The 26,394-nt window shown below is 45.9% G+C and overlaps 2 pseudogenes; one reads left to right on the top strand and one right to left on the bottom strand.

The window, feature by feature from the left end:
• Positions 1-15,927: 15,927 nt before the first annotated feature.
• Positions 15,928-20,789, bottom strand: LOC108286265 (annotated as a pseudogene).
• Positions 20,790-24,839: 4,050 nt separating this feature from the next.
• LOC108286275 lies at positions 24,840-26,152 on the top strand (annotated as a pseudogene).
• The last annotated feature ends 242 nt before the right edge of the window (positions 26,153-26,394 follow it).

Here is a 26,394-nt window from a genome sequence, read left to right as displayed (position 1 = left end):
GGAGAGCGCTGTGGACCCACCAAGCCCAGCTCTCCTCAAAGGGCTGCCTCAGCGAAGGCCGGTGGGGGGTGGAGCAGCGTGGCTGAGCCTAGCAGGGCTGCTGGCTGGACAGAGGGACAAGTGGCCTGCTGGCTGGATGGAGGGACAAGCAGCCCAGGCAGGCTCACCCAGGGGAGATTCTGGGGAGGATCTGGCCTGAGCTCTGAGGGGCCAAGGTCCCTCTCAACTGATGTTCAGAGGACCTGGAGCTGAGGACAGCAAATGGGAGCCGCTCTGGTGCCCGTAAGCAGGCAGTGTTCTCCTCTGTGCTACCTCCCCTGGCTGGCACCTCCTGAGTAGGTGATGAGGATTTGCCTCTCAGGAAGTGATAGGGCACACTCAGACAGAAAATGTCACTTTTATCTATCCCTGAGGATGAAGGGCTGCCATCTCCTGGGCCCCTGGGGCAGCCAGGACCTCCCCTGACTGTATCTTTGACTGTGTCTCCCCTGTCTATGTCCCTGGTTGTGTCTCTGACTGTGTCTCTGACTCTGTCTCCCCTGTCTGTGTCTCTGATCGTGTCTCTGTGTCTCTCCTGTCTGTGTCCCTGTGTCTCTGACTGTCTCTCCTGTCTGTGTCTCTGACTGTGTCTCCCCTGTCTGTGTCTCCAACCATGTCTCTGACTGTCTCTCCTGTCCGTGTCTCTGACAGTGTCTCTAAGTCTCCCCTGTCTGTCTCTGACTGTGTCTCTCCCATCTGTGTCTCTGCCCTCTTCCATCCCACCCTCAAAGAATGGCTTCTCTTCTGATCAGCCACTTCCCCCGGGGATCAAGTGCAGTCCCTACTGTTTTATTTTCACTATGAATATTATTTTATTTATATAATAATGTGTGTTTCTTGCATAAAATATGGGAAATACAGACAAGCCAAGCCAAACCAAACAAAGCCAAATGTCCAGTCTCACCTGAGAACCAACCCATGAACACTCTGTCTGTTCTTCTGGCCTTGTCCTCAGCAGAGACTTCGGGCTAAGACCCTGACTTCTAGCCACCACTATTAGACCCATTTAACCCTTGCGGCAGCCCTGTGACTAGTCTAGCATTAATAATTGGGGAACTGAGGCAAAGAGAGATTAAGTGACCTTCTCGCCATCCCCGAGCCAGGAAGCAGCAGGGCAGGCACAGGGTGGCTCTAAGCCCATTTCCTCCCTTAGCACCAATGTTTTCTACCAAGTCTGTGGGGACATTGTACTATTAATATATTGCCTCTCCCTTAAAAATGTCACCTAGGCTGGTCTTCAACATAACTCCTGCCTGCCTTTCCCTCTCTCTTCCTACCTCCAGAAACCCCTGGGAGCTGCCATTCCCACGTTCTCTGAGGGCTAGAGAGGGGACCCCTTAGGGCTCCCCTTCTTGGTTGTAAAGGGCTTCCCATTCTCCTCCTGTGCTGCCCTCTCCACCAAGGCAGCCTCCAGCCCCCAGGGTCCGGACTGAGCTTCTCCCCTACTGCAGGGCAGGGTCAGCTGGTCAACCTGGGTTCAGCCCCTCCCCTCAGCTTCCCACCTGGACCCAGCAGTTATTGATGTTCTTAGAGTGGCCTGAGGCAGGGCGAGATCCGGAGTCATCAAAGGAAGATTAAATTATGCTCCAAGGCAGCCAAGGGGTTGTTTTAGGAAGGTTTTCGGCTGTGAGGCTTGCAGTGAGCTGGGCTGCTGCCCCGAGCTCCCCCTGTTCTGGGCATTTGCCCTCTTGGAGATTTTCTGGTTCCTAATTGGCTTGGGTTATCCATCTGTTCCTGTCCTAGTGGAATGTTGTTTAAAGGAGCCTGGTGACTCCCCACTGAGGCTGCTGGAGTTAAGCCAGAGTATACAGATCTAATCCGCCCAGGCAGGGGCAGCTGCATCTGGGCAGTGCCCCCCAACCCCTAATGGATGTGATTGGATTAGTGATATCAGGAATAGTGTGATGCACTTGTTGTATGACCTTGGACAAATCACTCTCTCTGGACCCCTTGTTTCTCTTGATTAGTTAAGTGCCTTTTAAAAAAACGCACCAGGAACCTTTTATTCAAACAATATATTGGGTTCATAAGATCAATGCATAAAACAGGCAGGAGAGATGCTCTGGCTGAAGTGAGGGCTGTGGGCGTGGGGGGTACTCTGGCTAAAGTTGAAGATAAGGTGACCAGAAGAGCATCCCCAGCCACACCTTCGCCCTACCTCTCCCACCCCACACGGTTCATGCTTCCCTTTGGCATTCTCTGCCCCAGGCCATCCCTGCACAAGGCAAATCCACCTTATTAGGGGGATCCATCATTTCTTACATGCTGTGATCCTACATTCAATATGTTCAAATTAACTTTTTTTAAAAAGACACTATACATTTGGGAAATCTTACATGCTAGATGCATGTTTAATTTGGGATATGGAAATAGATTTCCTTTCTCTTTTTCTCCTTCCCTCCCTCCCCCCTCCTTTCCTTCCTCCTCCCACCTTTTCTCTTTTCCTCTTTTGTTCCAACTCTTTCAGGGGCTCCTTTAAGCTGACCTGGGTTCAGTCAATCTCCCGTGTTCTCTGCTGGGTCCTCGCATGGAGATGTGTTTTGAGCTGGAAGGGCCCATGAAATCATCTGGTCTGATGTCCTCATCTTATCTCTGGGAAACTGAGGTGCAGGGAGGGAAGCAACACTGGTTGATTCTCCACTTCCCTGGCACATCCACACAGCAGACACTTTAAAATCTTAAATTCACTCAGGCAGGGGAGGAGCTGTGACAAGTGAGACAGTGGAATCTTATCTTTAGGAGCAGTAGGGAAGTCTGGGCATTCTGGACAATTCCAGGCGGCCTCATGGAACTTTCTGTGAGCCATCAACCCTCCTACCTGCTCACTCATTCATCTGTCCATTTGCCCATTCATCTGTCCATCCATCCATCCATCCATCCATCCATCCATCCATCCATTCTATCCATCCATCCATCCATCCATCCATCCATTGTGTATCATGGCTTGTACATCTGAGACCCCATTCTAGGAGCTATGTCGCTTGCCCTACTGTCCAGCCTCAAAAGGGGCAGCAGCCCAGAAACAATCAGAGCATGAAGGCGATGACTTCATTGCCATGGGAGAAGTCCACACATTCCAGGGGTCGAAGGAGAGGGAAATAATGACCAGGTTTGGGGAATGGGATCAGGGTGGGTTGCCTGGAGAAGATGGCCTTTACACTGAATTTTGATGCTGAGGGTGGGATCAACAGATAACACAGGGGAGGGACCTGTCAACCCAGGATGTGAGTGCAAGGTGTGCAGGGGTGAAATGGGAGGTAAAATGGATGAATCAGCTTGGGGAGAATTTCTCTTCCATCCAGCCCCTTGGTCTCAGGGGCTGGGACATCTCTGTGATAGTCTCAGAGGGGCCGATAATCCCCTGGGCTTCTCCGTCCTCCTGGGGTGGGAGTGGGGAAGCTCCTGAGGCTTTCGACCCCTGAGGCCCCAGGAGCTCACTGAGTCATACTCTGGCGTCTAGACTTACTTTGTGCAGATTCCTGGTCTCTTGCTCTTCATGAAGCTTCCATGCCCCTGCTTCTGCTCTGGCTGCTGCCTTCTGACTGCCCACTCACCAGTCTCTCCAGGGTGGTTCCAGGCAGTTCTGCAGCACGTGGGGGCCCCTGTCCTGCTGCCCAGACTGCGGCCCCTGGCAGGGATGGTGAGGCATTCCCTAAATTCCCAAAGGCCAGGTACTTTTCCTCTCTGGTGGCTGATCAGGGGCCTCAGCCCTTGGTCTCATCAATGACTTATCAGGGACCCCAGATTCAGCTTCTGTCCTTGGGTGGTTCCAACAGATTGGGTGGCCTGTGTACAGTGGTTTCAGGCTGGACCTGGCAAGGGATGTCCTTTGCCCTCAAACCGCCCCCCCCCATAGGCTGATTCTAAAATGTCCTTTATGAGAGTGAGGCAGTTCAGGGAATGGGGACTCTGGAGGCCTGAATTTGAATCTCGAATCTATCACTTGTTAGCTGTGTGGACTTGGGCAGGTGATGCCCGCGTAAGCCTCAGATTCCTCACCTGTAACTGCAAAACGGGGATTAAAACCTACCTATGGGATTGTTGGGGTTTTAAATAAAAGTATATAAAGCCTGAGGACAGTACTTAATTGCAGAGTTAGCCCTGAGGGAACAGGCCCCTGGAGGCGGCCCTGACCCAGCCAATTCTGATTGAGCCCATCACATTGCCCGGCAGCCTGGGCCTCAGCTGCCACCCCAAGTGGCACAGGGCAGGGATACAGGAGCTCCAGCTGCTAGGGCAAGGCTAGGAACGGCCCTCATGGGCAGCTCCGAAGGCGTGGCCGGAGAGTCGCCCCCTTCTGGTGTGCACCGGAACGGCACCTCTTTCCTCAATACAGCGTGGCTGAGTTTTGGAGCCCTCGTGCTTCCTTCGGAACGCAGCACAGGGAACGGATTTTGCTGGTCCAGGAGCCCCGCACACCGAACTCCTCCCTAAGAACTCGACGGCGGGACCCCAGGTTGGCAGTCCTTAGCAGCAGGCGGAAGGGACAGATGCCACAACCCCATGTCCCAGCATGGCTTTCTGTTCATCTGAGGTCTTAGGTGGGATTTGGCCGATTCAACCCAGGGGGCCAGGTGATGTGGCCGAGTGAGGTGGGCCCAGTGCCAGCAGAAGGGAGCGTGGGGCCGCGGGGAGTTGCAGAGCGCATGTCCAGTCTGAAGGGGGCAGCGGCCCGCTCAGCACCAGCTGGTGTTGCCATGGGGATCTGCAGGCTTCGGTTGCCAGATCTTCAGATATTTTAAAAATAGCTTGAAATCTGGACTTTTGTGTGAAATTTTCCAATTGTGTAGGCGACCCCTCCTCCCACCTTCTGGAATTCCTTTGTCTTTTCTGCTTGAACCACCTCAAGGGGCCATCAATTCCATCAATTGATTCCTTGCCGACGAAGGTAGGATCTCGTCGGATTTGTCCTCACGCTTCCTCCTTGCTGGCCTTCAGGAGGTTATTCATCCAGCAAACATTTATCCAGCTCCTGCTCTGGGCTGGGCCTTGTGCAGAAATGGATTTTGAAGATGGGAGGAAATGGGGAAGACACAGAGCATTGCTTTGGAGAAGGAAGGAAGAATGGCTGTGGGGGGTGGGGTGGGTGGGACCCGTGTCAGGCTCCCTGGGACACCTTCCAGCACTTCCCCATTGGGATCACCTGTCTGAGCTATGAGGTCTCCTCCCTATTACGCCACCCATGCTTTGGGTGGAGAGCCTCATTCCCTCTCAGCATCTCTATGCTTATTGCTTCCAAGGCTGGGTCTTTCTCGGCTCCTCAAATCACACCTCCTCCGAGAGGCTTTCCTGGACCACGCTAGCTAGAGGAGCTTTCTCCATACTGCCTCTATACACTCTATAGCACTCATCACTGTCTGAAATTACGTACATGCTTATTATCTGTCCTTTCCCCAACCAACTATAAGGCCACAAATACAGGACCTTCTGGAAGGATGAATTTGCTGCTCTCTGAGCCCATGGCAGGAGCTTGGTGAGTTCATATTCCCCAGATGCTCTTCAGGCACAAACAGCTAGACTGGAGGTTTTCAAACAATGTCCTAAGGGTCTTTAAACCTCTGGAGTCACCTCCATCATCTGGGCCTCAGTTTTCTTTCCTGTAAAAATGGGCAGAATAATTGTTCCAGGCTCATAGGAGTGTGAGGAGGTGAGTGTAGGTTGTCCTGGGAGATGGTAAAGGCCAAACTGTCATGAAGTATGGCGTCCCCTGGGTCCTGGCGGGAAGCTTGGAGCCTATTTTATACCTACCCCCACCAAGCAGCGCATGTATTCTGCCTGCCTTGTTTTCTGCTCACGGCCCTTGCACAGGCCTGCTCCGCAGTTGGTCTCTCTCAGCATGGCAGAAGAGCTTAATGACAAAGGTGGGCTGAGCCTCCAGGAGAAGACAGCATGGGAGAGAAGTCGCAGATGCAAGGGAAGATGCTCAGAGCCTATGAAATCCCCTCAACTGCCCCCTACCCCACCTTGTCCTTGGACTTGGAGTATCCCTTCTGGGAAGGGGGATTGGCAGATGAAACTTATCATGATGAAGGCAAGGGCCAGTCACAGCTGAGCTCCTGCAAGTAGAGGACTTGGCAGTGGGGACCAGCTTGATGTTAAAGATGCCAGCAACCATATACATAGCTGCTCGTCAGGGGAGGGAGCCTGGGGCTTGGGGTGAGGGCGGGAGTTCACTGTTGGGTGCATTTGTATCTGCTGAACCTACGGGGTGCAGAATCATAGGTGGTTGTTTATCTTGGGCAAGGGGGCACTGGTGGCCCACCCCAGAGCTCTGATCTCATCTTAGCTTCATCCGTGCTGTTGATGAAATTCAGAGAAGTAGGAAGTTTGTCAGGTTTGCAGAGAACCAAAAACTGGTGTCTAAGTAGGAGGACTGAATTGATCCAAAGCAATTGGAAGGTTGAATACTGGGCCTGCTTCCTTCCGGCAATGTCATTTCAGACAAGTTGCATAAAGTTTTTGAGCCTTGGTTTTCCCATCTGCGAAATGGGGACAGTGCCACTGACGCTGAAGTGCTGAAAGGGTTAAGAAGACAGCCGACATTCAGCACCCAGCAGAGGCTGTATGCCTGGCACACAGTAGGCCCCCACTCACTGGTGGCTACTGCTGTGATGAATACCAATGTGAGCTCCTTGGACCAGGAGCCTTGTCTTTCGTTCCTGTACTCCTGGTGCCTGGTATGGCGTGGGCACTGAACAAATGTTTGTCAGATGAATGAACAAGATGAATTTGACAGGGATAAATGTCAGTTCCTGGACTCAGATCCAAAGACCCAGCTGCACAAGGATGCAGTGGGGGAGAAATGGCTTAGCAACAGCACATGTGAGAAAAGCCGAGGGATTGAAACTGACAGAAATTCAGTCAACATGAGGTGGCTGCCAAAACCAGCCAGGGCAAACTTGGGTAGCATTATTAGAGGCTGGGTGCTCAGAGGAGGGAAGCCACCATGGTCAGACCAGACTCAAAAGCCACAGACCCTTGTGTGTTTTGCCTGCAGGGAGGCTAGCCAACCAGATGAGGTGGGGAAGAGTCCTAAAGACCATATATCATGAGATACAGCTGAAGAAACCAGAGTGCTGAGCCTGGAGAAGAGAGTCACAAGGCATGTGGTGGCATTCAGATCTTGCCTCTTCCACTTGCTCTGGACAGTCAACAGCTCCAAGTCCCAAGTTTCCTCATCCGTAAAATGTGCAAGCCACAGGTTGGAGGTCACGCCGCTGCTGGAGAAGAGCAGGAATGGGAACCCGAGCCTTACTGGACCCAGCCCCGCTTTACCTCCCTCCTGAGCTCTTGAGTCCGGAGGTTGTTCACGCTGAGGACAGCTGGCAGGGAAACTGTGGGTGGCCAGAGGCGTCTGTTTCCATTTTAGGGGTTGGACCAGGATCACAGGGGCAGCTCCTTCCAGCCCTAACCCTCCCTTCTCCTTATCTCCACTTGTGGCCGATTCTATAGTCTGGTCGCTTTCCTGGCAGCCAGCTTCCCTCTATTTGCCTGGTTTCTGCGAGTAAGATTTTGTGTGCAAAAGGCCGGATGTGCTCCACTTCCTCCCAGAAACCGCCAGGTGCCTGCAGTGCGCCCGCCTTTTGCTCCCCGGTGCTCCCTCTGGTGGCTGCAGCGGGTACTGCACTGTACTCAACAGAGCCAACCAGAATACCGTTGGAATCAGACATCTTGGTAAAAGTCCCCATCCTGCATCAACAGATGAATGGATAAACACAATGTTAACATAGACATACAATAGAATATTATCAAGCCTTAAAAAGGAAGAAAACGGTGACACATGGATGAGTCCCAAAAACAGTAGTCTAAGTGAAAATAAATTGGCACAGAAAGACAAATATTTTGTGATTCAATTTATAGGAGGTACATAGAACAGGTAAATTCAGAGACAGAAAGTAGAACAGAAGTTACCAGGGGCTCACGGAGGGGGAAAAGGGGAGTTATGATTTAATGGGTACTGAGTTTCTATTTGAGATGATGAAAAATTTCTGGAAATGGATAACAGTCATGTTCACAACATCGTGAATATACTTAATGCCACTTATTGTACTCTTAAAAATGGTCAAAATGATTAAATTTTATGTTATATGTATTTCATTACAATAAAAAATAATAACATATACGTAACACAAAGTTTACCATTTTAACCATCTGCTACCTAAAGGCTGCATGACCTTCATCAAATCACTTAACTTCTCTGGGACTCTGTTTCCTCATCTGTAAAGTGAAGAGAGCAGCAATGCCTACCTCACTGCCACCACCTTGGTCTAAGCTACCATACTTTCTCAGCTGGAGGATTGCAAACTGCCTCCTTGATGGTCTCCCAGCTTCACTTTGGCCCTTCCCAACAAGTCTTTTGCTACTAAGCAGCCATAACATCTAGATACCTAGGTGAGATCAGCTACTCTCCTGCTTAAAATTCTCCCCACACTCCTCTTCTTGGCCAACAGGATCTGGTCTTGATCACCTCCTCTCCCTCAGTACTTTCTGCCACCTCTCCCTCACCAAGATGTTACTCCATGTTCCTTCTGCCTCCAGGCCTTTGGCCTCGTTGGTTACTCTGACTTGAATGCTGTTCTCCTGATTGTCTTATATTGTCGGGTTGTCCTTGTCATCAAGGTCTCATCTCAAATGTCACCTTCTTTTTCTGGGGATTTCATTTCTTACCAGCCACTGTAAGAAATGTTGCCTTACCTTTTAGCCTTACTCTTATCACCTCTGTTTTGTTTGATTTTCTTCATAGCACCTGTCATTATCTGAAATTGTCTTATCTTTATGAAACAGTCATTTTGTGGGCTGAACTTGTAGAGTGCAAAATAGGATATAGTTTTTATTTTTCTTCTGGCTTCATCCTTGCGTTTGCTCTGTTGCTTCTCTCTCCCCACATTGTCTTAGTCCCTTTTTTGTTGCCTATAATAGAATACCACAGACTGGATACTTTATAAAAATAAAAAAGATTTATTTGGCTCATGGTTCTGGAGGGTGGGAAGTCCAAGAGCATGGCACAACTTCTAGTAATGGCCTTAGTGCTGCATCATAACATGGTGGCAAGTGTCACATGGTGAGAGAGGGTGAGACAGTGGGAGACACAGAGAGAAGTGGGGGCTGAACTTATCCTCTTATCAGGAGCCCACTCCCAGGATAACTAACCCACTCCTATGATAACATCATTAATCCACTGATGAGGGCAGAGCCCTCATGACCTAATCATATCTTAAAGTTCCCATCTATTTTTTTTTTTCAGATGGAGTTTTGCTCCCTTCTCCCAGGCTGGAGTGCAGTGGCACAATGTCAGCTCACTGCAACTTCCACCTCCCGGGTTCAAGTGATTCTCCTGCCTCAGACTTCCAAGTAGCCGGGATTATAGGCACATGCCACCATGCCCAGCTACTTTTTGTATTTTTAGTAGAGATGGGGTTTCTCCATGTTGGCCAGACTAGTCTCGAACTCCTGACCTCAGGTGATCCACCCGCCTTGGCCTCCCAAAGTACTGGGATTACAGGCGTGAGGCACCTGGCTGGGTCCCCAGCTGTTAATACCATTATAATAGCAATAAAATTTCAACATGAGTTTTGGAGGGGACACTGAAACCATAGCACCACTCCTTGAAAATGTTTCAGCCAAGTATAGTTTACCCATTTCTTTCAGGTATTAGATCAATTTCAACTTCAGGCATTGAAAGTCTGATTCTTTTAGGAGACGTATATTGAAGGATTTAAGCGTGAAGAGTCATGAAGTCTGAAGCTTGCTTTCAAGTGGTTTAGCAAGATCATGTATACACACACATACACACACACAATGTTTTGAATCTAGGTGGTGAATATATAGGTGTTTATTATACTATTCTTTCAACTTTTCTGTATGTTTGAAAATTCTTATAAAATGTTGGGCAAGGCCAGGCGCGGTGGCTCAAGCCTGTAATCCCAGCACTGTGGGAGGCTGAGGCGGGTGGATCACGAAGTCAAGAGATCGAGACCATCCTGGTCAACATGGTGAAACCCCGTCTCTACTAAAAATACAAAAAATTAGCTGGGCATGGTGGCGCGTGCCTGTAATCCCAGTGACTCGGGAGGCTGGGGCAGGAGAATTGCCTGAACTGGGAGGCGGAGGTTGCGGTGAGCCGAGATCACGCCATTGCACTCCAGCCTGGGTAACAAGAGTGAAACTCCGACTCAAAAAAAAAAAAAAAAAAATGTTGGGCAAAAAGGAAACTGCTTTTGCCAAGTTAAGGAAATAAACCCAGTCCTATCTAAATAAACATATTTATCTCCCATCCAATATAAAACTTCTCCTATTCAAGCTGACCCAGGCCTGGCTTTCCGCAGTGGGGAAGGTAGGGGGATGGGCAGTGGGTGCGTGGCCAGCGTCCTTAATCTCTTGATTCACCTCCTCTCCCACTGCTTGCAGCTGCTTCCAGTTCCTTCAGGGTCTGGGAAGAGAGGAGGGAGGAAAGGAAAAGGAGAGGGCTTCTCATTTGTGCTCTTGTCATCCATGTGGGATGTACTGCCGGCCTTCCCCCTCCAGGAACTCTGGCCACACTATTCTTTTTTTTTTTTTTTCTGAGATGGAGTCTGACTGTCTGACTCTGTCACGCAGGCTGTAATGCAGGGGTACAATCTCAACTCACTGCAACCTCTGCTTCCTGGGTTCAAGCAATTCTCCTGCTTAGGCCTCCCTAGAAGCTGGGATTATAAGTTTGCACCACCACACCTGACTAATTTCTGTATTTAGTAGAGACAGGGTTTCACCATGTTGGCCAGGCTGGTCTTGAACTCAGGTGATCCACCTAACTCGGCCTCGCAAAGTGCTGGGATTACAGGCATGAGCCACCGCACCAGGCTCCTACATCATTCTTGATGTAAGTGAAGCCCAGCTGATCTCTCACACTCTGCCCCAGTAGTACCAACAAAGCCTCTTTCTGCTGGGGCCACCCACAGGCAGCCTTCTTGGGTGAGGTCTCATACCTGAGACTGGGTAATTTATAAAGGAAAGGAGGTTTAATGGACTCACAGTTCCACATGGCTAGGGAGGCCTCACAATCATGGTGGAAGATAAAGGAAAAACAAAGTCACATCTTACATAGTGACAAGCAAAAAACAGTGTGTGCAGAGGAACTCCCCTTATAAAATGATCAGCTCTCGTGAGACTCATTCACTATCATGAGAACAACATGGGAAACACCCAACCCGTGATCCAGTTACCTCCCACTGGGTCCCTTCCATGACACGTGGGAGTTATAGGAGCTATAATTCAAGATTTGGGTGGGGACACAGCAAAACTATATCATTACACCCCTGGCCCCTGACAAATGTCATGTCCTCACATTTCAAAAGCAACAATCCCTTCCCAACAGCCCCCCAAAGTCTTAAGTCATTCCAACATTAACTCAAAAGTTCACAGTCCAAAGTCTCATCTGAGACAAGGCAACTCCCCTCTGCCTATGAGCCTGTAAAATCAAAAGCAAGTTAGTTACTTCCTAGATACAATGAGGGTACAGGAATTGGGTAAATACACCCATTCCAAACGGGGGAAACTGGCCAAAACAAAGGGACTACAGGCCCCATGCAAATCCAAAATCCAGCAGGGCAGTCAAATCTTAAAGCTCCAAAATGATGTCTATTGACTTATGTCTCACATCCAGGCTGCACTGATGTGAGAGGTGGGTTCCCATGGCCTTGGGTAGCTCTGCCCTTGTGGTTGGGAAGAAACTGGAGCAATCACATGACATTTCCTGAACACCAAGGTATAGTGCAGCGAATATTCTGAGCCCTGCTTGGTCCTGGATGAAGGGATAGGAATAGGGTTAGGGTTAGGGTTAGGATTAGGGTTCAGGTTAGGGTTGCAATGGGCTGGGGTGGGGGTCGGAGTTGGCAGGGCCACACTCCTCCTAGAGGTTCTCAGGCAGAATCAGTTCTGTTTTGCTCCCAGCTTCTGGTGGCTCTGGGTCTTCCTTGACCTGTGGCCGCACCCTCCGATCTCTGCCTCTGCGGTCACACTGTCTACCCTGCTGTGGGTGGAATCTCCTACTGCCCCATGGTCATGGGATGTTTGTCACTGGACTTAGAGCCCTCCCAGGTAACCAGGATGAGCTTCTCCCCTCAAAACCCTTAACTTAAAAAAAAAGTTAATTAATTAATTTTATTTTTAAACTTTTTATTTCCATAGGTTTTTGGGAGAACAGGTGGTATTGGTTATGTGAATAAATTCTTTAGCAGTGATTTGTGAGATTTTGGTGCACCCATCATCCGAGCAGTGTATACCAAACTGTACTATGTTCTTCTATCCCTCACTCCCTTCCCGTCATTTCCCCCTGAATCCCCGAAGTCCATTGTGTCATTCTTAGGCCTTTGCATTCTCCTAGCTTAGCTCCCACTTATGCGTAAGAACATATAATTTCGGTTTTCCATTCCTGAGTTACTTCACTTAGAATAATAGTCTCTGATTCCATCCAGGTTCCTGCGAATGCCATTAAGTAATGACTTCTTTTCTTCTGGGTACCAGTAGTGGGACTGCGGGATCAAACGGTGTTTCTACTTTTAGTTCTTTAAGGAATCTCCACACTGTTTTCCATAGAGGTTGTACTAGTTTACATTCCCACCAGCAGTGTAGAAGTGTTCCCTTTTCACTGCATCCACACCAACATCTATTATTTTTTGATTATGACCATTTTTGCAGGAGAGTAAGGTGGTATTGTTTTGTGGTTTTGATTTGCATTTCCCTGATCATTAGTAATATTGAGCATTTTTTCATATATTTCAAAACCCTTAATCACATTTTTTATCATTTACAGTTACATTCAAAGGTGTTGGAGATTAGGATGAAGATATATCTTTTTGGGAGCTGCCTTTCAGTCCTCTACAAGTGGATTTGGGAAGCTAGATTGACCTCGCTCAATTTTATAAAGGTGGAAAGAGAGAAAGAGTGTGGATGAGGATTGTTTTCTCATTTGACCTAGCAATCCCATTACTGGGCAAATACCCAGAGGAATATAAATTATTCTACTATAAAGACCACATGCATATATAGCAAAGACATGAAATCAATCTAAATGCCCATCAGTGATGGACTGTGTAAAGAAAACATGGTACATATACACCATGGAATTTTGTGCAGCTATTAAAGAAGAATGAGATCATGTCTCATTGTTTGTAGGAACATGGATGGAGGCCATTATCTTTAGCAAAGTAACACAGGAACAGAAAGCCAAATACACATGTTCTCATTTATAAGTGGGAGCTAAATGATGAGAACACATGGACACACAGAGGGAAACAACACACACTGGGACCTATTGGAGGGTGGAGGATGGTAGGAGGGAGAGGAGCAGAAAAAAGTAACTATTGGGTACTAGGCTTAGCACCTGGGTGGTGAAATAACCTGTACAAAACACCCCCATGACACAATTTTACCTATATAACAATCCTGCATTTGTAACCCTCAACCTAAAATAAAAATTAAGAAAAAAAGAAACAGTATGGATATGGGAGGAAGCAGGCACCAGGAGAGCTCGGAGGTGGAGGCTTGCCATGAAGCTCCTGGACCCAAAGTGCGTGCCTCATCCCTTGTGTTGAAATTAACCCTGATCGTCAGTCTGTTCTCTTAATTTCCATGTCACTAGAGGAAAACACAGACTCCAGTCTTCAGAATACACATTTCAGACCCTGCCACAAAAACTCAGGCTTCCAAAGGACATCTCTCTATTCATTGTCACTATGTGACAAATTACTCCTCCCACCAATCCTGGCTTAGTGGTTACAACAGCAACTTTGTACTAGCTCACAGTTTCTGTGCATCAGGATTCTGAACCCAGCTTAGCTGGCGGTCTCTGGCTCAGGGTCCTTTGTGAGGTGGCAGTCAAGCTGGTGGCTAGACCTGGGGTCCTATCTAAAGGCTCTTTTAGGGCAGATGATCCAGTTCCATGTGGTCATTGTCAGGTTTCAGGCCCCCACCAGGCAGGCCCCTCTGCATGGCTACCTCACAGCATGGCAGCTGGCTTCCTCTGGAGTGAGCCATGAGGGAGAGGGACTCTGACTCTCAAGAAGGAAGCCACAGTCCTTTTATAATGGAATCTCGGGAGTGACAGCTTGTCACTTTTGCTGTTTTCTATTTGTTAGAAGCAAGACGGTAAATGCAGTCCACCCTTAAGAGGGAGGGATTTCATAAGAGTTCCGATACCAGGAGGAGGGGATCATTGGGACACCTTAGAATCCACTTACCACAGCCTCCAAAGTCTAATATACATAAGACATGAATTCAATTACCTTTAAGGTTAATCATGGATTTGTTTCCTAATTTATAATAAACCCAAACATTGAGGGGCTGTGGGGGAGATGGGTGTTATGGTTTGGCTGTGTCCCCACCCAAATCTCATCTTGAATTGTACTCTCATAATTCCCACATGTTGTGGGAAGGATGCGGTGACAGATAATTGAAGCAAGGGGGCAGTTTCTCCCATACTGTTCTCTTGGTAGTTGTCTTTTGGTAGAATAGGTCTCATGAGATCTGATGGTTTGATAAGGGGAGACCCGTTTTACTTGGCTCTCTTTCTGTCTCTCCACTGTGTAAGAAGTGACTTTCACCTTCCACCATGATTATGAGGCCTCCCTAACCACAAAGAATTGTAAGTCTATTAAACCTCTTTCTTTTGTGAATTGCCCAGTCTTGAGTATGTCTTTATCAGTGGTGTGGTGTGAAAACAACCAATGCAATGGGGATGGTTAATGGGTACAAAAAAGTTAGAGAGAAGGAATAAGACCTACTATTTGATAGCACAGTAGGGTGACTATAGTCAATAACTTGATTGTACATTTAAAAATAACTAAAACAATGTAATTGGATTGTTTGTAACACAAAGGATAAATACTTGAAGGGATGGAGACACCATACTCCATGATGTGATCATTTCACATTACATGCCTGTATCAAAACATCTCATGTATTCCATAAATATATACACTACTGTATACCCACAAAAATTAAAAATAAAATAATAGGCCAGGTGTGGTGGCTCATGCCTACAATTCCAGCACTTTGGAAGGCCAAGGCAAGTGGATCACTTTAGCTCAGGAGTTTGAGACCAACCTGGGCATCATAATGAAACCCTGTCTGTAACACAAGAAATACAAAAAATTAGCCAGGCGTGGTGGTGTGCATTTGTGGTGCCAGCTACTTGGGAGGCTGAGGTAGGAGGAATGTTTGAGCCTGGGAGGCAGAGGCTGCAGTAAGCTGTGATCACACCTCTGCCCTCCACCCTGGGCAACTAAATGAGATCCTGTCTCAAAAACAAAAAACAAAAAAATGAAAACAAACACTCAAAAACAACCACATTCACAAAACCAAAAACCAACAAAACAAAAACCTCAAAAACCAAAAACGTGAAAAACAAAAAACTCCCACATAAATCATTAAAAAAACCCCTAAACACCTTAAAACTAATGTTTATGTTCCCAAATCTTCAATGAAACTGACATAAATGCCTCATTAGGATTTTGAGTTAGATTGCTTCATCCCCTTCTCCCTTTGTCTTTCTAGAAGAAGAAGGGCCTAGAGAAGTTAATAATATTTCTGGAGTAAGCACAAGAGTACTCCGGCATTGACACCTAAGTCTCCCCAGTTTTATATCCTAGATGTGCCAGTTTCCTGACAGGAGAGCGGATTTGATGAGAGACCTGCAACTGTGTGTCAGCGCTCAGCTTCTCCACGTGGCTGACTTTATATTAGTTTCTCAGGGTTGCTGTAACATGGTACACCAAACTGTGTGATTTAAAACAATAGAAATTTATCGTCTCACAGTTCTGGAGGCTGGAAGTTCAAAATTAAGGCGTTAGCAGGGTGAGTTTTTTTTTCCTGTTAAAGAATGCTTTGTTAATACAAATACACACAAACTCATTAAGAAATGTAAATATTTATGTCATAGCAAACAGGTGGCAATTCATCATCCAGGGTCAACAGAAGGGTTGAAGAAGACTTTGGCAGATTGCATTCCCATGGTGGAGAGGGCGTCTTCACAGGCGAAGGGGGGCCCAGCTGAAGCAGCTTTTCAAGCTCTCTCTCCTAATCAAGGATCATAAGAGGTGCTCCACTCAAGGAGAGGCCTGCGATCTGGTGCTCTTCAGGTAGGTTACAACTCTCAAAATCTAGAATTGAAGTGAAAGAATTGTTCTATTTCTGGATAGGCATTATCTGAGGCAGGAACAAAACTTTTGCCTTAACAGCCTTCTTGGTCATCTTTTTGGCAGATAAATTTGGCAATTTTAGTTTGAGGAGTCTGTTTGTCTTTACTCACTTTTCTGTACCCCTGTTGACAGTTACAAAAGCCTTTCTGGTAGCTTTAGGTAAGGCTGGTAAAGCATTGGACATTTTTCCAGAATGTGGTGTTGAAACTTGAGATCTCCCGTCTAAGGCTTTGATTGAAGGTCCAGATCCCAGCTTCAGCCTTTCTTTAGGAGCTTCATGGTTACCTGGTTTTCCATTCTCCTTATCAACATAGATCAGAGCAGGCTGGGTTCCTTCTAAGTGTTCTGAGGGAGAATCTGTTCCATGCCTTGCTCTTTGCTTCTGGTAGCCCCAGGTATTCCTTGGCTTGTGGATGCATCACTGCAGTGTTCCATGTCCACATGGTGTTCTCCTTGTGTGTCTGTGTCTTCTTGTACGGACACCAGTCATATTGGGTTAGGGGCCCCCTCTGCTCCAGTAGGACCTCATCCTAACCACATCTGTAACAACCCTAGTTCCAAACATGGTCACATTCTGAGAACTTCAATATATCTTTTTTGGGGCCACAATTCAACCCATAATCATACCCCTGAATAAACTGGAAAGAATAGAATTTGGGACATTAAATTTCTAAGTAGTTAGAAAAACTACTTTTGTTTATCAAATAAAGAAGGTATTTGAAGTTGCTCCTTCAGCTTTAATTTTGTGTGTGTGTGTGTGTGATAGAGTCTTGCTCTGTCGCCAGGCGCCAGGCTGGAGTGCACTGGCGCAATCTTGGCTCACTGCAACCTCCGCCTCACAGGTTCAAGCAATTCTCCTGCCTCAGCCTCCCTAGTAGCTGGTACTACAGGTGCGTGCCACCACACCCAGCTAATTTTTGTATTTTTTAGTAGAGACAGGGTTTCACCATGTTGGCCAGGATGGCCTCAATCTCTTGACCTCATGATCCACCTGCCTCGGCCTCCTAAAGTGCTGGGATTACAAGTGTGGTGAGCCACTGCGCCTGGCCAGCTTTTATGTTTTTAAAAACTTTTGCCTCTAGGGTTTGCCTGATGAGTTAAAGACTATCCCAGTTTTAGCCACAGGAGGTATTGGTTAAATTGGTATTTACCTCCTGTGGCTAAAACTGGGTCAGCCATTTCACCTGTACCCTCCTTTGCCCTCAGGTGTGGGTTAAGGACCTGGAGACTGAAAAGGTTTTTCCTTTAGCAAGTGTTCCTATGACAAAATACTGAGCTGTTGACTGGGGCTGGGAAGAGAGGATGTCCTTGGGACTCCTATAGAGAGGGCTTATTCCAAGGTGTCTCTAAAGCCTCTTGGGCAGTGGGCTTTTGGGATGAGGACTGACAGACCCTGCATGCCTGGAGGATGCTGGGCCACTGGGAGCTGGCTTATTTTACTCTGCTCCAGGATAGGGACCACATAAGCTCAATGAGCAGCTTGCACAGATGCTATAAGCCATCCCTAGAAGAGGGCTTCTTACCTCTTGAAATGATTCTTGATTCAGCAATGGGCAAAACCAATGTTTTTTTTTAATCAAGAATCATTTCAGTGTTAGGTGGGATCCATCTAGACCAGTCACCTAGACAGTTCCTTAAATTGGGATTTTGTGAAGCAAAAAAAGAGGATATATTGAGAAATGATGGAACTTCTGGTCTGAAATAAGAACTGCATACACATCCTGGATTTTTTCCTTTTCCTCAACTCCCCCACAATGGGCTGAATGTTTGCATCCCTACAAATTCTTATGTTGAAATCCTAACCCCCAATAGCCCAGTATTAGAAGGTGGGGCCTTTGGAAGGTAATTAGATCTTCAGAGTAGAGGCCTCATGAATAGGATTAATGCCCTTGAACTGGACCCACAGAGAGCCCTCCAGCCTCTGTCTGCCATGTGAGGAGACAATGAGAAGATAGCAGTCTTCAACCTGGAAAAAGGCTTGTACCAGAGCCTGACCAAGCAGACACCTATCTCAGATTTCCAGCTTCCAGAACTGTGCGAAATCAATCTCTGATTTGTATTAGCCATCCTGTATATGGCATTTTTATGATAGCAGCATGAACAGACTAAGGCCTATTGGCTTTACTTCCGCAATGGAAGCCAGTCTTTTCATGCCCCGTTCTCTGCTGCTTCCTTTCTAATTCAAGCTACCATTGCCGCTCCTCTGGTCTCCCTCCTCCATCCCTGTCTTCCACAATCCGTCTTCCACCTAGAAGCCAGTGATGTTTTAGAAACCTGAATCTAAGCATGTTATCTCTATGTTAAAACTCTCCAATGCATTTAACAGTCTCCACAATCTGGCTCCCCATTTAACTTTATCTGATACCACTCGTGTTGATTTTTTTTTTTTTTTTTTTTTTTTTTTTGAGACAGAGTCTCACTCTGTCACCCAGGCTGGAATGCAGTGGCACAATCTCGGCTCACTGCAGCTTTTACCTCCTGAGTTCAAATGATTCTCCTGCCTCAGCCTCTTGCCGTAGCTGGGATTACAGACACAGGCCACCACGCCTGAGATAATTTTTGTATTTTTAATAGAGACGGGGTTTTACCATGTTGGCCCGGCTGGTCTCGAACTCCTGGCCTCAAGTGATCTACCCACTTCTGCCTCTCAAAGTGCTGGGATTACAGGTGTGAGTCACCGCGCCTGACCTCATGTTGGTTCATTTCTTGTTATTGTCTTTTCCTTTGCATATCCTTACTCTCTTCTCCCCATAGAATGCACACCTTTGAGAGCAGGGACCTTGTTTGTCTCGATCATAGAGACAGAGCTGTGCCTGGCACTTTGTGGGTGTTCAGTCAATACGTTTACAATGCAAATGGCAGAGACAGAAATTTAGGCAAGCAACTATGGGTTTTCTGTATTCAGTTCTGATACCGACTTTCAGTTCTTTTCACCAAAGAATTGGCAGGAGTCCTGAGCCAGGTGGTGGAGGGAATGATTAGGAATTCTTTTCTAGGCTCTGCAGATACCCTTTTGCGTGCCCAATGTTGTTCTTGTCGCACACCAATCCATGCCTTGCTTTCATTCTTGCCAATGTGGTTAGGCAATGATTGTGTCAAGTACCGGAACATTCCACTAGAGGGCAGTAGAATATAGTGTTCAGAGTTTGGGATCTGAAGCCATTGACTGCCTTGGCATCTATTCCCTTCCAGGAATCATTTTGGAGCGAGGGCAGCGATTTTTTTTTTTTTTTTTTGAGAAGGTACTCTATATATTTTTGAAAGATATTTTTTTTTTGATACAGGGGATTCAAGTCTAAACTATGATCCAAACCATCATTCTCAGCAAACTGACAGAAGAGCAGAAGATCAAACACCAGTGATTATTTTGAACTATGATGATGTGAGGGCAATCACCTAGGGATGACAGAAGAGCAAGCTAGATCAAATGGCCATATAACACATAAAACACTATGGTTAAGAACTTAGTACCCCCCACACTCCTTCCTACCCCCTAAAGGCAGGCTGGCTGGTTTAAAAATGGGAGGAGGAGGGAGGTGGTGCACATTACTTCTGCTCACATCCCACTGTCCAGAAAACACTACTTGCTGAGGGGTCATATGGCTATCCTTTCCTATAAGAAAGGCTGTGAGATGTAGCCTTCTTTCTCAGTGGCCAAATATCTATTATAGAAGAATGGGAAAATGGATATTGGAAATTAGCTGGCAGTTTCTGTCACAAATCCTTGAACCAGCTGAGGTGAAATAATCTGAGTTAAATAATCTTGGCTCTTGTTAGGGCAGGGGATTTCCAAGGGGATTCAGACCCAAGCCACTGGTCATTAGGCTTTGCTTCCTTGTTTGTTAACTTGTTACATCAACTAGATTTTTGGATTTTATAGCCTGGCCCAGGGATGTACTTTTAGAATCCCCGATAGCTAGTGTCCTATCATTATGATTATGCAAAACTGGTCTGTTAGCATTTATTAAAAACTTTTGTTTGCCTTATTAGCATCTTTGTAGGGTCCAGCCCTACAGGGTCCTTTGAGCCGCTTTCTGCTGGTGTAGAGACAAGAAACTGTGGAAATAAAAGACGCAAGACACAGAGATGGAGAAAAGAGAGTTTGCGCCCAGGGGTCCACTGCCCACCAAAGCACGGAGTCCGGCAGTGGCCCTGAGTGTCTGCACACTCTGACTTTTATTGAGTACAAAGCTGGGGGCAGGGTAGGTAGGGCATGGCATTGGTGGTCAGTGATAGGGTCAAGTACATCGTGTGTCATATAGGTAGGGGCCAAGACTTTCCAGTAGCTGAGATGAGGTAAGGAGCATAATGGGTCAGTACTTTTCCATACTTGTCAAGAAAGAAAAAAGACATTAAGATTTATATTACTTTTACTGATTATCTCTTCTAAGAAAAAGGAACCAGGTGCAGAAGCAGAACATGAGAGTGGACATGGAAAGTGACCACTGAAGCACAGCATCCCATAGAGACAATTAAGCCCCCAGCTGTCTGTGGGCTTCCCTGACAGCCGTCGAGCCTACCACAAGAGCTTGGAGGAGTGGAGATTTCTCCTAACTCCGCTGAGGAAGGAGACATGTTGGCCTTACCTGGGCGTTGACAGAGGGCTTAATGTGTCTTGCCTTAGGGTCATTCCTTTCACAATGTCACCCCAGGTTCACACGAAACCTGAAAGGCATTAGTAAAAGAACTGAGATCACCTATGAATAACTAAGATCACATATGAATAACTAAGGTCACCTATGAATAACTACTATAGTTATATGTCTAGTTATTTTCTTCTTCATTGTTTATATGGGAATAGGCTGAGCCTTCTGACTCCTGCCTCGGCACTTATGGGGTCTCCCCGACCAACATCTTATTATATTTAGTAGTGCCATCTGGAAGTTTCATCTACTAGGAGATGCATGATGAAGTCTGGGTAGTCAGTTCCATTCTTTTTTTACTTAACTGATGAATCACTTTGCCATGTACTGTTGACACCTACCCCTTGCACTTGGCCATTTTGTTTGACCACCTGTGCTGGTTCGCTGTTGGATGAATTACTTGATTTACAACTGATGCTGATTAGTCCCTCCTGTTTTCATATACCTCCTACTCTTTCCAGGCTATTTGGCTTATGCCCTTTTTTTACATCCATAAATGGAATTCATTGCATATTAATTACTTACAGACAGACGTATATTTGCTAGAGGAAATAAAAAGTCCAGGTATATAAATATTTTTCTATTTAAGAAAAAAAATAACCAAAATCAGAGTGGAAGTGAATGAAATGGAGATGAGAAAAACCACACATAAGATAATTAAAACCAAAAGTTGGTTTTTTGAAAAAATAAATAAGATTGATAGACTAGCCAGACTAATAAAAAAGAGAAAACCCCCAAAAACAGAATCAGAAATGGCAAAGGAGCATTACCACTGGCCCCAGAGAAATACAAAAACCCTCAGAGACTATTGTAAACACCTCAGTGCATATGATTAGAAAACCTAGAAGAAATGGATAAATGCCTGAAATCATACAACCTCTCCAAATTGAACCAGGAAGAAATGAAAACCTTGAGCAGACCAATAACAAGTTCTGAAATGGAATCAATAACAAAAATCCCTACCACCCAGACAAAAGCCCTAGACCAGATGAATTCACAGCTGAATTCTACCAGATGGATAAAGTAGAGCTGGTACCATTCCTACTGAAACTATTCCAAAAAAAGCAAGGAGGAGGGACATGTTTTTAACTCATTCTATGAGGCGAGCATCATTCTGATACCAAAATCTGGCAGAGACACATAGAAAAAGAAAATTTCAGGCCAATATCCCTGGTGAACATAGACACAAAAATTTTTAGCAAAACACTAACAAACCAAATCCAGCAACACATCAAAAAGCTAATCCATCATGATTCAGTAGACTTTATTCCTGGAATGCAAGGTTGCTTCAATGTATGCAAATCAATAAATGTGACTCATCATATAAACAGAACTAAAACCAAAAACTGCATGATTATCTCAATAGATGCAGAAGAGGCCTTTGATATAATTCAACATCACTTTATATTAAAAATCCAAAAAAACTAAGCATCAAAGGAACACCCCTCAAAATAATAAGAGCCACCACTGAAAAGCCCACAGCCAATATCGTACAGAATGGACAAAAGTTGGAAGCATTCCTCTTGAGAACCACAAGAGGAATAAGACAAGGATGCCCACTCTCATGACTCTTATTTAACATGGTATAGAATTCCTGGCCAGGGCAATCAGGCTAGAGAAAGAAATAAAGGGCATCCACATAGGAAGAGAAGAAGTCAAATGATCTCTTTTCACAGATGATATGATTGTATACCTAGAAGACCCCATAGTCTCTGCCCAAAGGCTCCTGGATCTAATAAACAACCTCAGCAAAGTTTCGGTAGACAAACATCAGTGAACAAAAATCAGTAGCACTTTTATACAACAATAGCCAAGCTGAAAGCCAAATCAAGAACACAATCTCATTTATAATAGATCTCATTAAAAAAAAACTCATTTAAAAAAAATAAAATGCTGGCCAGGTGTGGTGGCTCATGTATGTAATCCCAGCACTTTGGGAGGCTGAGGCCGGTGGATCACGAAGTCAGGAGTTCGAGACCAGCCTGATCAACATGGTGAAACCCCGTCTCTACTAAAAATATAAAAAATTAGCCAGGTGTAGTGGCGGGCGTCTATAATACCACCTTCTCCATGAGGCTGAGGCAGGAGAATCACTTGAACCTGGGAGGCAGAGGTTGCAGTGAGCTGAGATCATGCCACTGCACTCCAGCCTGGGCAACAAGAGCCAAACTCTTGTCTCACACAAACAAACAAACAAAAAACCTAGGAATATAGCTAACCAGGGAGGTGAAACATCTCTACAACCAGAATTATAAAACACTGCTCAAAGAAATCAGAGATGACACAAACAAAATAGGAAAACTATTCCATGCTCATGGCTAGGAAGAATCAATATTGTCAAAGTGATCATACTGTTCAAAGCAGTTTACAGACCCAATGCTATTACTATCAAACTGCCAATGACATTTTTTCACAGAATTAGAAAAAACGATTCTGAAATTCATCTGGCATAAAAAAAGAGCTTGAATAGCCAGAGCAATCCTAAGCAAAACGAACAAAGCTGGAGGCATCACACTACCCAACTTCAAGCTATACTACAAGCCTACAGTAACCAAAAAAGCATAGTACTGGTGCAAAAACAGATACAAAGACCAATGGAACAGGGCAAGAACCCAGAAATAAAGCCATGCACCTCCAACCACCTGATCTTTGACAAAGTCAACAAAAACAAGCAAAGAGGAAAGGGCTCCCTAGTCAATAAATGGTGCTGGGATAACTGGCTTGCCATATGCAGAAGATTGAAACTGGACCCCTCCCTTTCATCATATACAAAAATAAACTCAGGATAAATTAAAACTTAAGCATAGAACCTAAAACTATAAAAACTGTAGAAGAGAACCTAGGAATACAATTCTGTACATTGGCTCTGGCAAAGACTTCATAATGAAAACTCCAAAATTGCAACAAAACCAAAAATTGACAAGTGTGATCTAATTAAACAAAAGAACTTCTGCACAGGAGACATTATGAAGAGAGTAAACAGGCAACCTACAGAATGGGAGAGAATGTTTGTAAACCACGCATCTGACAGAGGTCTAACATCCAAAATCGATAAGGAACTTAAACAAATTAACAAGCAGAAAACAAAAAACTCCCCATTTAAAAATGGGTGAAGGACATGAATAGATACTTCTCAAAAGAAGGCATATAGATGACCAAAAAATGTGAAAAAATGCTCAATATCACTAATCATCAGGGAAATGTAAATCAAAACCATGATGAGAGGCCATTTCACACCAGTCAGAATGGTTATTATTAAAAAGCCAGACAATAACAGATGTTGGTGAGGTTGAAGAGAAAAGGGACTTATACACTGCTGGTGGGAATGTAAGTCAGTCTGGCCACTGTAGAAAGCAGTCTGGAGATTTCTCAAAGAGCTTAAAAGATGCTACCATTTGACCCTGTAATCCCATTACTAGATACATACCCAAAGGAATGTAAACCTTTTTATCATAAAGACACATGCATGTGCATGTTTATCACAGCACTGTTCACAGTAGCAAAGACGTGGAATCAACCTAGATGCCATCAGTGGTAAACTGGATAAAGAAAATGTGGTACATACACACCATGGAATACTATGCAGCCATAAAAAAGAATGGAATCATGTTTTTGTAGCAACATGGATGGGGCTGTAGGGCATTGTCCTAAGCAAATTAACACAGGAATGGAAAACCAAATACTGTATATTCTCACTTATAAGTGGGAGCTACACACTGAGTACATATGGACACAAAGAAGGGAATAATCAATCTGGGGCCTACTTGAAGATGGAGAGTGGGAGGAAGATGAGGTTTAAAAAACTATTTATGGGGTTTTATGCTGATTACCTGGGTGACAAAATTGTGTGTACACCAAACCCCAGCAACACACAATTTACTCATGTAACAAACCTGCACATATACTCCTTGAACTTAAAAATTCAGTTCTCACTGACACCTGTCACTATAACTCTATGTGAGATACACTGCCTGGACTCACTATGTGTGAATGTATCTCAGTCCATGTGCGGCAGGCAGGTGTCTAGATGGGCAGCTCCTGGCTGGGAGCTCTATTGCCTGAAATGTGGGACTCAGCTTGATGGACAGATGCCCAGTGACAAGGTCATGGGTGGAGAGGGTGACTTCTTCACCACCTTCTTCTGTGAAACTGGTGCTAGAACACATGTGCCCCTGCCAGATTTTTGTGGATCTGGAGCCTGTGGTCATTGATGAGATCTGATGCCCCAAATTGACAGCTCTTCCACCCAGAGCAGCTCATTACTGGGAAAGAGGATGCTGCCAACAGCTATGCCTGTGGTCACCATGCCATTGGCCTGGGGATTATTGACCCAGCGCTGGAGCAGATCTGCAAGCTTCTGACCACTGCACAGAACTTCAGGGCTTCCTGGTGTTCACAGCTTTGTTGGGGACACCGGCTCTCGCTTCAACTCACTCCGCATGGGGTGGCTCTTTGTTGACTATGGCAAGAAATCCAAGCTGGAATTCTCTATCTACTCAGCCCCCCAGCTGTCTGCAATTGTAGACAGCCCTACAGTTTCATCCTGACCACCCACACCACCCTGGAGCACTCAGTCTATGACTTCGTGGTGGACAATGAAGCCATCTGTGACATCTGCTGCAACCTGGGCATGGAGCACCCAACCTTAACCAACTTCAACTGCCTCATTGGCCAAATCATCTCTTCCATCACATCTTCTCTGCACTTCGATGGGTCTCTCAACGTGAACCTGACACAGTTCCAGATCAACCTCGCACCCTACCCTTGCATCCACTTCCCTGACTACCTATTCACTCATCATCTCTGTAGAGAAGCTATACCACGAACAGCTGTCGGCAGCCAAGATCATCAACACCTGCTTCGAACTTACCAACCAGATGGTGAAGTATGACCCCCAGCATGGCAAGTACATGGGCTGCTGCCTGCTGTGCCATGGAGATGTGATGCCCAAGGATGTTCACACTGCCATTGCCACCATCAAGACCAAATGTTCCCCAGGGGCTTCAAGGTTAGTGTCAACTACCAGCAGCCCACTGTGGCGCTTGGTGGTGACCTGGCCAAGGTGCAGCATACCGTGTGCATGCCGAGCAACACGACCACTATCGCTGAGGCCTGAGACTGCCTGGGCCACAAGTTCAACCTGTGTATGCCAAGAGGGTGTTTGTGTACTGGTATGTGGACAAGGGCATGGAGGAGGGAGAGTTCTCTGATGCCCCATAGGATATGGGTGCCCTGGAGAAGGATTATGGGAAAGTAGGCATCAACTTATATGAGGATGAGGATAAGGGAGACTAGAACAGCTTCCTGGAGCCTGTTCACTATGTTTATTGCAAAACTTTAGAAATAAGCTGTCTTCTTGCATGGTTAAGAAAATAAAATAAAATTTCAAAGAAAAAAATCTATTTGTTTTGAATCACCAAAAATTAATCATTCACCTTTAATTTTGGTATTTGTAACTCCCCTTTCTGCATACTTTGCATTAACCTTCTCTTTTGAATGTTATTATGAGTTACCGGAATTTCATGTACTCATCTTTC

This window comes from Cebus imitator, unplaced genomic scaffold (genome assembly GCF_001604975.1).
Source record: "Cebus imitator isolate Cc_AM_T3 unplaced genomic scaffold, Cebus_imitator-1.0 Scaffold316, whole genome shotgun sequence".
Classification (NCBI taxonomy): Eukaryota; Metazoa; Chordata; class Mammalia; order Primates; family Cebidae; genus Cebus; species Cebus imitator.
This window is presented reverse-complemented; position numbering and strand designations above follow the sequence as displayed.